The sequence below is a fragment of the Haemorhous mexicanus genome, chromosome 25, assembly GCF_027477595.1.
Source record: "Haemorhous mexicanus isolate bHaeMex1 chromosome 25, bHaeMex1.pri, whole genome shotgun sequence".
Classification (NCBI taxonomy): Eukaryota; Metazoa; Chordata; class Aves; order Passeriformes; family Fringillidae; genus Haemorhous; species Haemorhous mexicanus.
The window spans coordinates 101482-116791 of record NC_082365.1 but is presented as its reverse complement, the minus strand read 5'-3'; the positions used below and the strand labels follow the sequence as shown (position 1 = coordinate 116791).

The window sequence follows — 15310 nt, the reverse complement described above, 5'->3', positions numbered from 1 at the left end:
TCTCAGACCCCTGCACCGGCCACCCTCCTCTCCAAGCAGCACCGTGGGCCCCATTTGGCTCCAAATGCCCCAGTGCAGGGATTCAGGGACTCCTTCAGCTCCGCCTTGTTGGGCCTGTGACAGGAAGCTGTGGTCAAGGCTGTTTGTCTGCCCCAGCTCATCTGCTATTCTTACCTTGTGGGGGTGAGCTGTGTTTTCACTGTCTCAGAGATGGGATTTGCCTGTTATGCTTTGGAAAAGCAGCCAACTGTGGTGCAGGGAGCGGGAGAGGAGGCACGTGGTCTGGGCTCACAGCAGATATTTGTCATAGGGCTAGTGGCAGCTGCAGACCTTGCTTCCAGGTCTCCTGCAGCACCCCAGCCCCCTTTGCCTTGTGGGACGCCCTGACCATGCTCCCCTAGGATGCCCAGAGCTCAGGTCTCCCAGGAGGCAGAGTTTCCCTCTAAGTGTCTGAGCTCTGTCAGAACCAGCCCAGCACCTCTGTTGCGTTCTAAGCTGCATGGCCGCCTCTTGCCTCTGTCCCAGGAGCCCATGTTGGGGGCAAGAACCTCAGCCCCAGTACTGCCAGGGCAGGAATGACCACACTGCCATCTGTCAGTGTTCCTCCTACACCTGGGGGCTCAGCTTTCTGCCACAAAGCCACAGCACCCTGTCCCAGCCTCTTGTGTGTCTTGGAAAATCCCAGGTCCCAGCTGTCACGAGCCACCATTGACTAAATGACCCCTCCTCTGCTGTCTGGTCTCAGATCAAGCCTCAGCAAATGTACAGGCCAGGCAGGTCCCCATGTCACCAGCCATGGGCCCAATAGGGCTGCACATGCACATGGCTGTGTAATGCTATAACGAGATTACACTGCAACATGACGGTTGTGAAATAATCCACGGTATCATTCAGTAAATCCCAGGATCCAATTACCTTTCCACATGACACCCCTTCCTGGGCATGGAGAGGCCAAGAGATTGCAGCCCAGTGCCCTGCCCTTCCAACAGCCTCCTGCTCAGCTCCTCCACTCCCCTGCACCTCTCTACCTCCTTGTCATTTAGGATTATCAGAGTTTGTGTTTCTCTGCAGGAGCCCTGACCCTCTGCTAGGCTCTGCTGCATTTTCACAGCCGCCTGTTTGCTCTCCAGCAGTGCACTGACCGCCTGCCCAGCCAGCCCCAGCTCGCTCACCACCCCAGCAGTGCCCGTCCCGGCTGAGCTGCTGCTCAGCTGGCTCAGGCAGTGATTCCAGCCTGCCCAGGGTGGGGCGAAGGGCCAGTCTGGCTGGTAACGGGCCCACAGTATGCAGGAGTGCTGAGCACACTGCGGTGTTGAACCCAGAGAGCTCCGGCATGCACCCTGCCTCCCACAGCAGCAGCGTTGTTTGCAAACATTGTTTTTCCAGGTCATTTTCCTAGTCCTGGCAGAGCTGTTCCCGGGAGCCAGAAGATCCCTTTCTGTGAGAATAAAGCCTGGGGCACAGGTACAGCCACGCTGGGCGGCCCAGCAGCAGTGCCAGGGCACGCACGGTGCCCCCGCGGCCAGCGCGGCGCACTCCACTGCGGGCGCCACGGTCGCTCCTGGCCCTGGCAGGTGTTCAGACATCAGCGCTGTTGCCAAGTCAGGCAGGCAGTGTGGCCAGCTGCAAATTTCAGCTTCGTTTTTGGAGCCTTTGAATCACTGGCCAGCTGCCAGGGTTGTTATTTGTTAGTCTAAGTATTTTTTTCCCAAGTGAATTTCAAGCTGGTCAGAGGAGCCAGGCCGAGGAACTTGGCAGAGGGGCCTTCGGTATCCTCAGTGCTGGGGGAGTGGGAGTGCCGGCAGGATACTGTGGAGTGGTCTGCCCTGCCCAAGAGACCCCAGGCAGCAGGACAGTGGGCTGCATCAGTGCTGGCAGAGCCTTCACACCAGGAAATCTTTAGTTTTACTTCCCTTGTGGGGGAACTCAGATGAAACTTACACTTATGGGGTAGAATCCATGGATCAGCCTGCTTGGTACAGAGTCTACGCCTCTGTACATCCTTAATGCTGCACGGGTCTTGGTGAGGTTTCAGAAGCTGTAAGCCCGGGCATAGACCTGGGGTGAGCAGGGGATTAATATCACCTGTTTCTGTCTGAAGAAAAACAGAATCCCACCTGAGCCAGAGCTGAGGCCATACTGAGGCTGGGGCTGTGTCCCATCTGGATACCAGAGCCCAGGAACTCTAACTCTGGCCCTGCTCTCTACTGCTATGCTGTCCATCCACTCTCTGGCGTGGGGGACTGCGCTGAGCTGCAGCTTTGTGCTCAGCCAGCTTGCACTTGCTGAGCCCAGGGTGCAGGCATCTTGCTGGGAAAAGCACCTGGCTCCCACACCCATTCATGTGAAGGTTTGGGCAGAGTTCACAGGGAGCTCATACTTATTGAAGTGGCCCTGTGTTCCACGGAGACCCACCCCAGCACCAGTGGCAGCAGCTCTGGCTTCCAAGGCTGTGTGAGGAGAGACAGGAAACAAAACAAAACAGGGGCAGTTTTCAGGGGAAGAAATTGCTTTTCTACTCTGGAAACCTGAGCCTCTGGCTTCCAGAGATTGGGAAACAAAGACTTTGGGAAGGAAGGGCTGGTGGGTCCTTGGGAGAGCAGAGAGCCATGGGGCAGGGAGGTGTGGGGCAGGAAGCTGTGGGGCAGGGAGCCATGGGGACAGGGATGAGACTGCGGCCTGAGGGAAGTGCCAGCAAGAGGGAGCCTGCCAGGATCTGGCAGGGACAGCATACAGGCAATTGGAGCGTGTCCTGTCATTCCCCCCACGCTTCCCATCTTCCCATCACCTTTCCAGCCATTGTTCGGCAGCCCTGGGGCTGAGGCACAGCACGGAGTGGCTGTCTTTTCTCCCTTCCTGCCCCTCCACCTGTGCTCCCACCCCACCACCCTGCAGGTGATGTCTGAGCCCTACCACCAGGCCACATGCCACCAGCTCCTCAGGAATGTGGGTCTGGGGCACCCTGTGCTTTGCCTGCCCCAACACCCCACCACTGTGGGGAACAGCAGCCAGCTTATCCCAGGACAGTGTGGCAGCAACCAGCACCTCCCCAGGAGCCCATCCATCGCCAGGAGCAGGGCCAGGATCCAGCTCCACACACACAGAGACACCCATAGCAGTTAGAGGGGCTCTGTGGGCCTCTCTGTTTAGATGGATAAATCTTCCATGATCCCATCTCCAGGCAAAGCCATTTCTGCCATGTTGCCTCATTCTCCTGACATTACCATGATGGATTTTGTAAGAGACCTTTCTGCCAAATTGTCTGAGTGTCTTTTCTGTGGCTCAGCAGTGGCCACTCACTGGCCACTGCAGCCAGATCAATCTGTCTCTTCCAAAGGCAATCCCAGCCCACCTGATGGCAGATTTAAAGGCTGTTCCTGCTGATAGAGTGGGAAAATGTCAGTGCCCACCCAGTACATGGCACAGTGGTCTGTAGCTCTGTGCTGGGGGGATACTTCAGACCCCTGGAGATCCCCCTGTGTGCAGGGACCCTGCTGACATCTCCCAGCACAGAGCTGGCAGCCCATGAAGCCTCACAGACAGCACAGGGGGCACGTGGGAGCCCCCTGCACCACAGCTGCAAGTCCCACACGAGCCTGAAAGATTAATGACCTTTTTCCAGTGTTTGCTTTAGGCAGACGCTCGTGCTCCAGGGCTTTGCTCAGATAACAGTCTGGTATGAGAATAAGCTCCCCTGGTGAGGTGCAATTTGGAGAACTTGAATAAAGGCTACAAAACTAGTTGCAAATAAAGAGATTAAGATCAGTGTTTGTCCTTTTCCGTTTTCCTTCCTAGTGGAGCAAAAATATTCCTGTTTATTGCTATAAGCCCTTGGGGGTTGTGTGGTAAACTCCCAGTGGGAATTACTGTCTCAAGAGATCAGAGATCCCGAGAACATCCCCTTGCCAAATTTACAGTTATCGTTAGTTTTAATTAGCCTTGTTTATCTCTCCCTGCAGTGGTATTTGGGGAACTAGCTCAGGTCAAACACGGGGCAGTTCCCTTATTGTAACCAGATATCCAAAATCTCCCTTCAGGCCACACCAAACTGTCACAATGTGGACACCTTCCTCAGGCCTCTCCTGGAGCCTGGTTCTGGGCTCCTGCATGTCTGCGAGGAGAAGTAAATGGTGATGAGGAAAGGCCAGGAGAAGAGGAGATCCTGTTATCCCACTCCCAGCATAGCTCCCGCAGCCCCCAGCCACCCCAGCCACTCAGCTGTGATGCCTGTGCACTCACCCTCCCTGCTCTATATTCTTCCTAAGAAAATAAAGCATCACTGTCCCATTAATTATGTGAGTTCTGGAGCAATATTTTTCCCAGAGTCACCTACTGGTTCACGTATTCGTTTTCCAGGCAGCTTAGCCAGTAGCTTGGCAACATGGTGACCTTATGCTCTGCTCAGCTTTGAGCATTTTATTAGCCACACTGGACTCTCTCCACTGCTCCATATTGCCGAGCCCCTCATTAGTACAATTAATAAGCCGCTGCTGTCAATTCAATCAAATGCCAGGCTCGACAGCAGGAGAAAGCTTTGGCAGATCAAGTAGGGGAGATTCTGGGTAGCACTGGGAAATTGTAGAAAACCTTTCATCTCCCCCAAGGAGCCGAACAAGAATGGAATTGTGGGATTGGGATTCTCTCAGGTCATGTTTATTTATCGCTGGCTCGTTAGTATAATAAATCAGGTCCCCTGTCACTTTGAATGAACTCATAGGTTTGCTGGAAGGAACTTGGCAGAACACCTTGATATTATTAGTCATGGTGTGGACAAAGCCCCCTGAAAGGCAATGCCCTGGCTGGGGTGCGTGGGCACCTCACACGCACCCACTCAACCCTGCACCCCACCAGGGACTGGCACGGTCATGCCAGGGGACCGGGATTGTCTTGGGACACACCACACAGTATGTCCCAGGTACTCAATAGTCACAGGAATGGATGATTCTCCCTGCTCCTGTGCTTGCTTCAGGAGACGTGCATGGTGGGAGACATCCCCGTCTTGGCCCGACGTGTGCTGCCAGTGCGGAGCGCTGGGCAGACGGTTTGGGTGACGTTCTGCCCTGGCAGTCACGTGGATCAGGCACATGACAGCACTTTGCCTTTCACACCTTTCTGTGTCCTGCCAGACTTTGTCCTGTCTCTGACGTCAGTGTGCTCTTTGGATCCCATGCTGGCTCCAGGAGCTCCTGCCACAGCAGTGTTAGGAGGTGCTGCAGCTGCAGGACAGACGGGTGGCAGGCAAAGGCCTCGTGCTCACACTGGTGCTCACTTGCTGCACCAGTGTGGCTGTGGCTCCTGAGCCTGATCCCTGTGTCCTCTGAGTGGGACAGCAGCAAGGAACCAGGAGGTGGCTTTCACATTTCACCTCCCCCTGAAGTGGGCACACCCAGTGGTTTGCCAGAGATGCTGGAGGTCACAGTCTCCTTGCCTTGATCCGGTGCTTTTCCACACCAGAGAAGGGGACGTGCAGGTTGGTTCCCACATTGGAAATAATGCTGAGTGACAACAGGATGAGTTGTGATTGGTGTCATAGTCTGAGTACCCCAATAGAGCAGCATCACAAGTGTATGTCCCAAAACCCTTCCTTAAATAAATTCCCCAGGAAATCCTTTGATCTGGTCTGATGGTGAGAACATAAATTTGAGTATAGCTTAAAGGTTACAAAATAACTGTTCTGGTTTAATGTTTAATATAAAATGGTGTTTAGTCTCCCTGATGTGATAAATATTAAACTGTTCCTAATTTTCTTTTCATAGACCTTCTCTATGAAGACCTTCACCTTTCACTTTCACCGCAAGTCAATTCTATAATCTTTGAACTGGACCTGCACCACCCTTGAAATGCAGGGATTCCCAAATCAGCTGTGTGCTGTTGAAGCATGCCCTATCTCCATCCCACCATGTTCCTAGTCCATAAGAGCCTGGGAAGTTCCTGGGGCCATGCTACCGCTCATTAGCTGTCTTGACTCCAGCTGACCTATAAATGTTAAAGGAAAAAAAAAACCAAACTGCTGGGAGGAAGAGGAAGGGCTGTAGGTGTTGGCCACATGTCAGTGGAGCCAAGCCAGACTCCAGCTGAAGATGCTATTGTGTTGCAGCGATTTCCCTGGAAAAACAGGCCTGGAGATCTCCTCACTGTTCCTGGGAAGCACTTGATGACCGGGAGGGTGTGGATTCGGGCACCCGGAAGGCTGTGGGGGTATTGGGGGATTTTGACAATGTTGTGAAGGTGACCCTGAGCAGACGTGACTACAAACCTGCAGGACTGGACAAGGCACCAGTACCCAGCTCCAGCACACATGGCTGGAAGTCCCCAGGCTCGGCTCTGGTTCCCAGACAGATAGTGGGTGTCTGCAAAGACATGCAGGTGCTGCACTTGGAGAGGTCCAGGACACAGGGGCAGCAGCTCCAGATTGGTGGTCCATTGGCCACCAAACCCATAGACTGGGAACCAGGAAGAAGATTGTGGCAGTGGGGGTGTCTCCCATGTGTGCTCCAGGCAAGACCTGTGAGCCCTGGCCAGGCCCATGGCTACTGCTCTTTGGGCTTTGTCACCCCTTTCAAGGGCAAAGTTTGAAGTTCCCTCCTGGTTTGTTGACAGAGTGGATGTGAGAAGGTTAGTGTTCTGCTCCTGGAGCAGATGCACAGCAGACTGCTGCATCCTGGGGTGTCCAGGGGAGGCAGTGCCACCAGCCCCCTGGCACTCATCCCTTCCTCCCAAAAAGGGCACTGGCCTGCATATTGGGGCCATGGGCAGACACAGCCAGGATCACCAATTTGCATCCCATCCCTCAGGGCTCTGGGATGGTGCAGACACCCTGGGAATGGACTGGAGGAGACAGGAACATTCCAAGAACCCCAGCCAGAACTCAGCCATCTCTGTGCTGTGAGGAGGGTCTGTGGGTGATGGAGTTATCCCCAAAGTGCCAGCCCTCTCCAAAGCTTCACAGGCAAATCACTTCAATATTTTTAAATGTCTGGCTTAAACCATCACCCAAGCATCCCATGCATCCCCAGTCACTGCCCACACAGCATGGTACATGTCTGGGGACACAATGCTGTCTTCTCTCCTGCACCACAGGGGAACCTCCTGCATCCGCCACCCCTGGACAGTCCATAAATGCCCCCTCCCTCCTTATCTTTCCCTGAGCAGCAGGGGTCTTGGCATCTCCTTAGCCCGTTTCCTCTTCCAGCTCCTGTTGACACAGTGGCTGTGGGAGAACAATGGGGCCAAGGGCAACAGAGAGACAACCTGTCTGTTCCTCTGGCTGTCCGCTCACTTTCCTGGGCACACCTGGGCCACAGGGGACTGCGACACAGCTGATGAGGTGGCAGCACCAGGGAGAAGCTGGGCAGGGTGACCCCACAGGGGGCCCACAGCCTAAGCAGTTTGGCTCTGCCCCATCCCAGCTCCGCAGCACTGGGCATCCCACAGCATAAGGCCACCCTGCACTGCCTGGAGGCTGGTGGAGATGTCCCATTGAGGAAAGGGATGCAGAGGTACCTCTGTGCTGATGAGAACAGGGCTGAGAGGGCAACAGGGGCAGATAGAAAAGTGGCTGGTCACAGATTTGGGGGAGAGAAGAGGGTTTTTTTGTGAGTTATTGGCCAGGCTGGCATCCTCTACCCTCAAGCAGTGTCATTGGCACAAAAATACTAAATAAAGAGCTCATTTCAGGCCGTGCTTGTCAAGGCCAGCAGGTTTAAAAAACTTCCCTGAATTCCCAGCCTGCGAGGAGCAGGGAGGTAAGCTCAGCCTTATCTGGAGGGAGTGCTTGTCAGGAAGAAAACTGTGTGCTCCTGAGGAGCGGCTGGACGCCCAGCCGGAGGTGCGGCAGATACTGTTCAGCCAAGGTCAGAGTCCCGCTCCGACCCAGCTCCGACAGTCCCGAGGGCGGCGTGGAGGGAACAGACGCGAGGGGCCGGGAGCCCAGCACCTGCCCGCACCTCCCGCAGCCTCCGGCACCTCCAGCCCGCGGCCGGCAGCGCTTGGCTCAGCACCCCAAGGCCACCGAGGTGCCTCTGCTGGGGCTCGTGTGCCATCCAGTGGCGAAGGCTCTGCTCCCGCGCGGGCTGAGCCTTCCCACGCTGCCGCTCAGCTGCGCGAAGGAGAGAACCGTGCTGGGCTGGAGCCTGGAGAGCGTCTCGCCGTGGAGGACCCGGTGTGGAAGCTGCAGACAGCAGTGGGATGCGCTGTCTCCATTGCCACCCAGCCGGGGAGGCATGCCCAGGCCGACGATGCTCCTGGCGGGGGCGGGGAGCCTCCTGCTGCTGTAGCGGGATCCCAGGCTTCCCCTCGAAATGCTCAGGAAGCAGCCCAGGTGTTGGGAGGGGAGAGTGGCCCGAGGGGGATGAGCAGGGCTGGGCTGCAGCAAAGCCTCCTGCACCTTCCCTAGGGATCCAGGATCTGTCCTGGGGAGTGGGGAGACTCCTCATCTCAGGGAGATGTTCAAGTCCTTCCATGGCAAGTCCCTGACTGCTCCATCTGTCTTGTCCCAGCCAGGGACAGGAAAGGGATCGAGTGCCTCTTCCGTTTTAAATCACACTGACACTGATGGCTGGGCTGGAATTACCTCCAGCAGGCTTGTTTCAGCTGTACCCTCGGTACCTGCCCTGCAAAGGCTTGTGCCCACTTTAGCACGGTCAGCAGGAATGGGCTTTGGAACACCTGTGGGCAATCCTGGGCACACAGGAGGTGTTCTGTCTATAGCACTAGCCCTGCATGGCCAAATGGATTCCAGAGGCATTGTCCCAGAGGACCCTCAGAGGGATGTCATGTCTAAATGGATACAGCGGGCAGCTGCACAGGTCTTCGAGCTGTGCTGGACTGGGACTGGCAGAGGGAGCAGGAGAGAGACTTTTAAGGGAATTGCCTGAGAAGGCAGGGCCCCCAGCAGTGGCAGTTGTACCTTGGTGAATCACAGCAGGCTCTTTCTGCTCCAAGCTGTTAGGAGCAGCTCAGCAATTAAGACTGGCTTATATTAATATGCAAATTTCTGCTGCCATGGCAATAATCTTATAAATGCAAATTGCACTGGGAACTATTGTTGGAGAGACCTGTGCTGGGCCCTGGACTTTGTTTAAGTAGATTCTCCTACCTGAGCTCCACTGAGCCTGGGGCAGCTGGGGGCAGCACTGGCAGTGGCCACCCTGATGCAGGCAGCAGATTCCCACCTGGCATCATCCCTGTCCTTGCTCAGCCCTTTTTGCACAGATCATAAAGAATATCCTGAGTTGGAAGGGACTCACAAGGATCATCGAGTCCAACTCCAAGTCCTGAACAGGACACCCCAAAATCCCACCCTCTCCCTGAGAGTGTTGTCCAAACACTCTTTGAGATCTTGCAGCCATGACCATTCCCTGGAGAGCCTGTTCAGCGCCCGACCACCCTCTGGGAGAACCTTTTCCTAATATCCATTTTAACTGTCTCCTGACAAAGCTCTGGACATTCCCTTGGGTCCCGTCATTGGTCACAGAGAGCAGAGATTGGAGCTGCACCTCTGCTGGCCTCGGGAGGAAGCTGCAGCAGATGCTGATGGGGTCTTACCTCAGATGCCTCTTCTCTGGGCTGAACAAACCAAATGATCTCAGCAATTCCTCGTTCAACGACCCTCTCAGTCTGTATAACTCCATAACAGAAGAGTGTAGCCTGGGGTCAGGCTCTGCTTCCAGGGAACAAATGATAGGACAAGAGGAATCTGTGCCAGGGGAGGTTTAGATGGGACATTAGGAAGAATTTCTTCAAAGAAAAGGCGATTAGACATTGTAACAGGCTGCTCAAAGAGTCACCATCCGTGGATGTGTTTCAGGAACAACTGGATGTGTCACTTAGTGCCATGGTCTAGTTGACAAGGTGGTATTCAGTCACAGATTGGACTTGATGATCTTGGAGGTCTTTTCCAACCTAAATGATTCTGTGACCTTGGCCAACCTGGAGGCCATGGCCATGGCAGTGGGGTATGGGAGCAGCCTGAGACCCCCATTAGGACGTGAATGGCATGGAGGGGCTGCAGAGGGCACGTAGTACAGGGCACACAGCCGGTGGTTTGGTGCGTGCCCAGGTGTTGTAGCCAGACTGGGCACTGGCGATGCCCAGCGCTGGCGATGCTGGTGTCATCCAGGTGAAGCCCTGCAGGTCTGTTTGCACTCGTGCTGGCTGTGGGAGCACAGATCCAGGCCATGGTGCCAGTGGAGCCGCACAGCCTCGGGGACACCTCAGCACAGGTGCGCAGCTCCCACAGCCCAGGGAGAACGTGACACCGTCCCGGCAGCACCTAGGTCGTGGGGACACAGAACGGGTCCGCTTGGAAGAGACAGCAGTGGGCGCCATCCGATCCGTCCCTGCAGACCCCGACACCCACGGACAGGACAAGCTGAAGGCGCAAACGGACGAAGCGGAGCCTGCGAGAGCGCCCGCCTCAGCAACCCGGCAGCCTGAGGCGCTGAGGCGGGGCCGCGGCTCTCTGGCCCCGCCCCTACGGCCCCAAGAGACGCCGTGGTGGGAGGGGCTTGCGGTGGCACCGCCCACTCCGTGCCTGCAGTCCGCAGGGCCGCCCGGGCTGCCGGCGGTGTCGCCGCGCATGCGTACCCCGCCCCGACAGCCCTGTCGGGGGCACTGGGCGGGGCTTGAGGTGGCGCCTCGCTCCCCTGGTCCCGCCCAGCCCGGGTTGGTAAATCGGCCGGAAGACAGTGAGGGGGTGGGGTTTGTGCTGGTCCCGCCCCTCACCGCCTGCGCGTTGCGGTGGCTCCGGGCGGGGCGGCGCGGCCGGGCCGGGGGATGCGGGCAGCGGGGCCGGCCGTGCGGGCCGCCCGCGGGCCGCCGCCGCGGGGCCGGCCGCTGCTCTTGCTGCTAGCGGCGGCAGCGCTGTGTGCGCGGGCGGCTGCCGCCGAGCCCTGCGCCGCGCCCTGCTCGTGCCGCCGCGGCCTGCTGGACTGCAGCCGGCAGCGCCTGCCCGGCGGGCCGGGCCCGCGGAGGATTCCGCCGCTGCCCGCCGGCACCACGGGGCTGTGAGTGAGCGCGGCGGGGCTGCGGGGCCGGACGGGCGGTGGGCTGTGCGCAGGTCTCGGCCTGGCGAGGGCGGGAGTGCGGGCCCGGGGCCCGGAGGCGCGGCGGTGCGAGGCCCGGGCTGAAGCGCCGGCAGGGCTCGGTGTCCTTAGCTCGCTCCTGACAGGCGGGTGCAGCTAGGTGGAGGTCGGGCTCTCTTCCCAGGTAACAAGCGATAAGACAAGAGGACGTAGTCTTCAGCTGTGCCAGGGGAGCTTCAGGTTCTACATCTGGAGGAATTTCTTCACAGAAAGGGTGATTAGGCATTGGAAGGGGTTGGCTAGGGAGGTGTTGGTGTTCAAGGAATGACTGGACCTGGCACTCAGTGCCATGGTGTGATTGACAAGGTGGTGTTTGATCATAGGTTGCACTCGGTGATCTTGGAGGTGTTTTCCAAACTAATTGATTCTGCGATTTTGTCCGCGGGATGCTCTCACGGAGCCCAGAGCACTGCGGGCAGAGCGGCCCGGCAGTGGTGCCCCAGAGTGGGAGGCAGCTCTGCAGGTGGGGTCTCACCTGGGTGGGGCAGAGGGGCAGAATCGCCCCCTCCTTTGCTGCTCATGCTGGGGGATTAGCCCAGGATTCAGGGGGAGTGTTCTGGGCTGCAGATGCACGTTTCTGTTCAGCTTCTCATCCACTAACATCCCCAAGTCTTCCTCAGAGCTGCTCTTAATCCATTCTGTGTCTATTCTCTGTTGTGGCTTTCAGGATTTTGGCACATGAAGTATGGGTGATGTTTTTTCTTCGCTAGTACTACTCCAGCAGTTCTGAATCTAAATGAGCTATAATGTGTACCAGCTGTTTAAAATTAATCTAAGCCTAATTTTTCTAACACGATCAAGTCCCTGATGTGCTTTTCTCTATTAGTTCTGTGATACCATTTCAGCTGGCACTGAGGACTAAAAATTCTTCTTTTTCCTATTTCTCAAATTACTTGCAGGTGACGCTTCCTCTCTCTCTGTGTGTGTGTGTGTGTGTGCATGTGCACACATGTGCAGGTTGGTTTTATTTTCACTTTTTGCTTTTGATAAAGCCAGCAGAACAGAACTTGGTTTTCATGATGGAAGTACTCGGGAAACTCACTTCATTTTTCCTCTGAAGTTGTATATGTTTTGTGGCTAAGCTGGTGGGTGATGAAAAGCCTTGTGAAGTTAGGGAGTTAGGAAATTTTTTTTTGTATGTCTGCCTCGTAACGTTAGTTTCTTTAGAGCAAGGAATGCCAGCCCTGTGTGTAGGGGCAGAGAGAGAAGCACAATGCTGGTGTTGCTGCCTCTAGTCCCATAGTGGCAGGTGTGTTTATATATCCTGGTAACCAGAGAGACAATGAATAGAAGTAGTTCAGGTATCAGTTAATTAGTTCAGCAAGTTCTGTTCACAGTAGATTTTTTGGGTGAGCTCAACTGGCTGCCTGCATTCTGCATCAACACCTCTGCAGTGCCACAGTATGCTCAGCTTGGCTGAGTTAGGATCATTCTTCATTGTCCATAATCAGTTTGGTATGTGTGTTCTGTTTTATTTACTTAAGAGATGAGTACCACTTAAGCTCAAAATGAATGTTTAGATGATGTTGTATACAATACCAGATGAATCTCTAAAATACAAATTTTACATGTTTGCTCTGTATTCTGCACAGCTTGGCCCTCTCAGTTACAAAGGCTGCTTAAAGGATGAGTTCTTAGGTTTTGGCTTTTCCAGAGCAAGGGAATGGCATCTGGTTCTCCAGAACAGCAGGAATCGTAGCTGTGTGATTGAATGATCTCTAAACACAGAAAATCAGCCAATGTATTTAATTCTGAATTTTGTGATCAGTTGGTCTGTTTGAAAAAGAAAAACATTAGTAACAGAATGGAGATATAAATAATGTCAGAATCACTTTAAATATCAACTCTACCCAGCCTCTTGAAAGAGGACTTACTGTAATGAAAACTTTGTTGTAGTCCAAATCTGAGTAATAATAGAAAAATACTTTCCCTGTGCTTTCTGAATTAAAATCTTAATTTCTAACTCAATAATTTGACAGTAGGCTTCTGGGGGGGATAGCTGGATGTTAGCACATCCTCATCACCCTGGCCCCATGGCTGCCAGTGTTTAGGACGAATTTGGAGGAATTCAGTGTACTGAATAATTTTAGCTTTTGATCAGTCCTGAAGTAGTCAGGCAGGTGGACTAGAAAGTTGTTGTATGTTCCCTACCCAGCTAACATATTCTATTATAGTCTTCCTGAAAGCCTTAGAAAAATCAAGTTTCAGTTTTCTGTGTGTATTAATCTCGCTTCCAAGACCTATGTCGGTATCCGCTAGCTGTGCCTGACACACAGGTTGGTCTGGCTCAGAACCCGTGGCCTGGTTTTGTTCATTAGTGGAGTACCTGCACTCCTTGAGGATTGCAGTGTTATCTTCCATGTCCATTGTCTCTTTCCTCTGTCTGTTGCACACTGATTCTTTGGAAACAACACGGCTTAGTACTTCCTGCTCTGGTTAAGCACTCTACTCCAAGATTGGACTGCCAGCACTGGCTGGATGCCTGCATGTTTGAAAAATTCAGGAAAGTTTACTGCTGGGATTTGGAATCATATTTCCCTCCACCTGTCTGTGCCAGGCTCCTATGGATGCCCAGAGGCTGGGGCTGAGTGGGGTTCAGGGGAATGTCGGCAGCTGGAGAGAGTGTCTTGAGCGTTCAGCCCCCTGAGGTGGGAAGCCTGCTGAGGAGCAGCTCATGCTTGGTTGTTTTTGTTTAGGGCTGGCTTAATTACCACATGTACTGAGGAAGCAGAGCTGCAGGATAGCTCTGCAACTGGCTGCAGTTTGCAGTTCTTCTCTTCTCCGGGTTCTCTTGAGGGTTTTTTTTTTTTGTGTTGGTTTTTGTGTTTTTTTTTTTTTTTTGTTTTTTTTTTTTGTTTGTTTGTTTGTTGTTTCCAAACACACACTACTGTAGCTGTATAATTTGCATCTTGGTGTAATTAAAATAATACATTAACAACTGCCTGACTTGTCATGACACCCAGGATTTTAATAATTCAGCATAATTTTTACACTGAACGTGAGTGAAAGTTAACAACTATAACTATACTGTAGTCTGTCAATTGTCAGTCCATGTTATCTTTTAGTAGGTCTTACAGATCAAAAATAGTCTGCTAGAGCTCAAGAAGTGTTTGTACAATGCTCTTAGGCACACGGTGGAATTTTGGGGTTGACCTGTTCTGGACCAGGAACTGGACTTAATGATTTTTGAAGGATCAAGTTTGGCCCTTGGTGTATTTGGAGTCAAGCACAGGCCCAAAGCTATTGCAGGAACAGAGAGTGTGTGGATGCTGTGGCTTGTACAAACATGGTTGTCAATGGAAATATTTTGAATTATACTATTTTGCATTTTAATATTAATTTTAACAGATAAATACATTTTTGGTGGCAAAGTGTGATTTTGTCTTCTGCATCAGCATAGCTGCTGCCTGCCTGATAATCTTAAAACTGTAATAAATATATACAATGCTACTGCAGTGATGATGAAAGGATCAGTGATACAGGACCTTACCAGAGGAGCTCATAGGGAGGGGAACAGCTTTGCTGCAAACAGCTTTTTAGAGCTCTCCTTGACATCAGAATTGGAAATGGGGAGGGAAGCACGATGCCTTGCTAGGCTAGAACAACTAGCTGGCATAGAACATTCTGAGCTAGAACAGACCCAAAAGAATCATTGAGTTCAACTCTTGGCCCTGCATAGGACACCACAAAATCCCACCCTATGTCCAAGATCTTTGTTCAAATGCTCCTTGCGCTCTGGCAGCCTTTGTGTCTTGACCGCTCCCCTGGGGAGCCTGTTCAGTGCCTGACCAGTCCCTGGGGGAAGACCCTTTTCCTGATATTCAACCTAACCCTCATCTGACACAGCTCCAGCTGTTTCCTTGGGTCTTGTCGCTGCTCAGAGAGAGCAGAGATCAGAGCTGCCCCTTGGGAGGAAGCTGCAGTTCTGATCTCAGTCTGTTCTTCTCCCAGCTAAACAAGCTGAGTGACCTCAGCCACTCCTTGTATGGCCCCTTTAGACCCTTCACCATCTTCGTAGCTCATAGACATAAGCTGTGTCCAGTTATTTTTGCACTCAGAAACAGATTTCCGACTGTGGTGAGGGCACCAGTCTTACTGTGCAAGCACAGTGGCAGTGTCAGGTCTGTTCAGACACAATGACTCAGGCTCTGGGCGTGATCTTTCAGAGATTCACCTCTGTGCTGGGCTTGTACCAGCAAAATGTCACATAGATGGGTTTGTTTCAT

The 15310-nt window shown here is 53.6% G+C and overlaps 1 protein-coding gene across 1 annotated transcript in view; it reads left to right on the top strand.

The window, feature by feature from the left end:
• The first annotated feature begins 10863 nt into the window (after positions 1-10863).
• The window catches only part of LRIG2 (leucine rich repeats and immunoglobulin like domains 2), a 43937-nt gene continuing 39490 nt past the window's right edge, over positions 10864-15310 (top strand). Inside the window, exon 1 of the mRNA XM_059868088.1 lies at positions 10864-11006. The gene's annotated coding sequence lies outside the window, so the exon portion shown is untranslated. The remainder of the gene's footprint in view (positions 11007-15310) is intronic.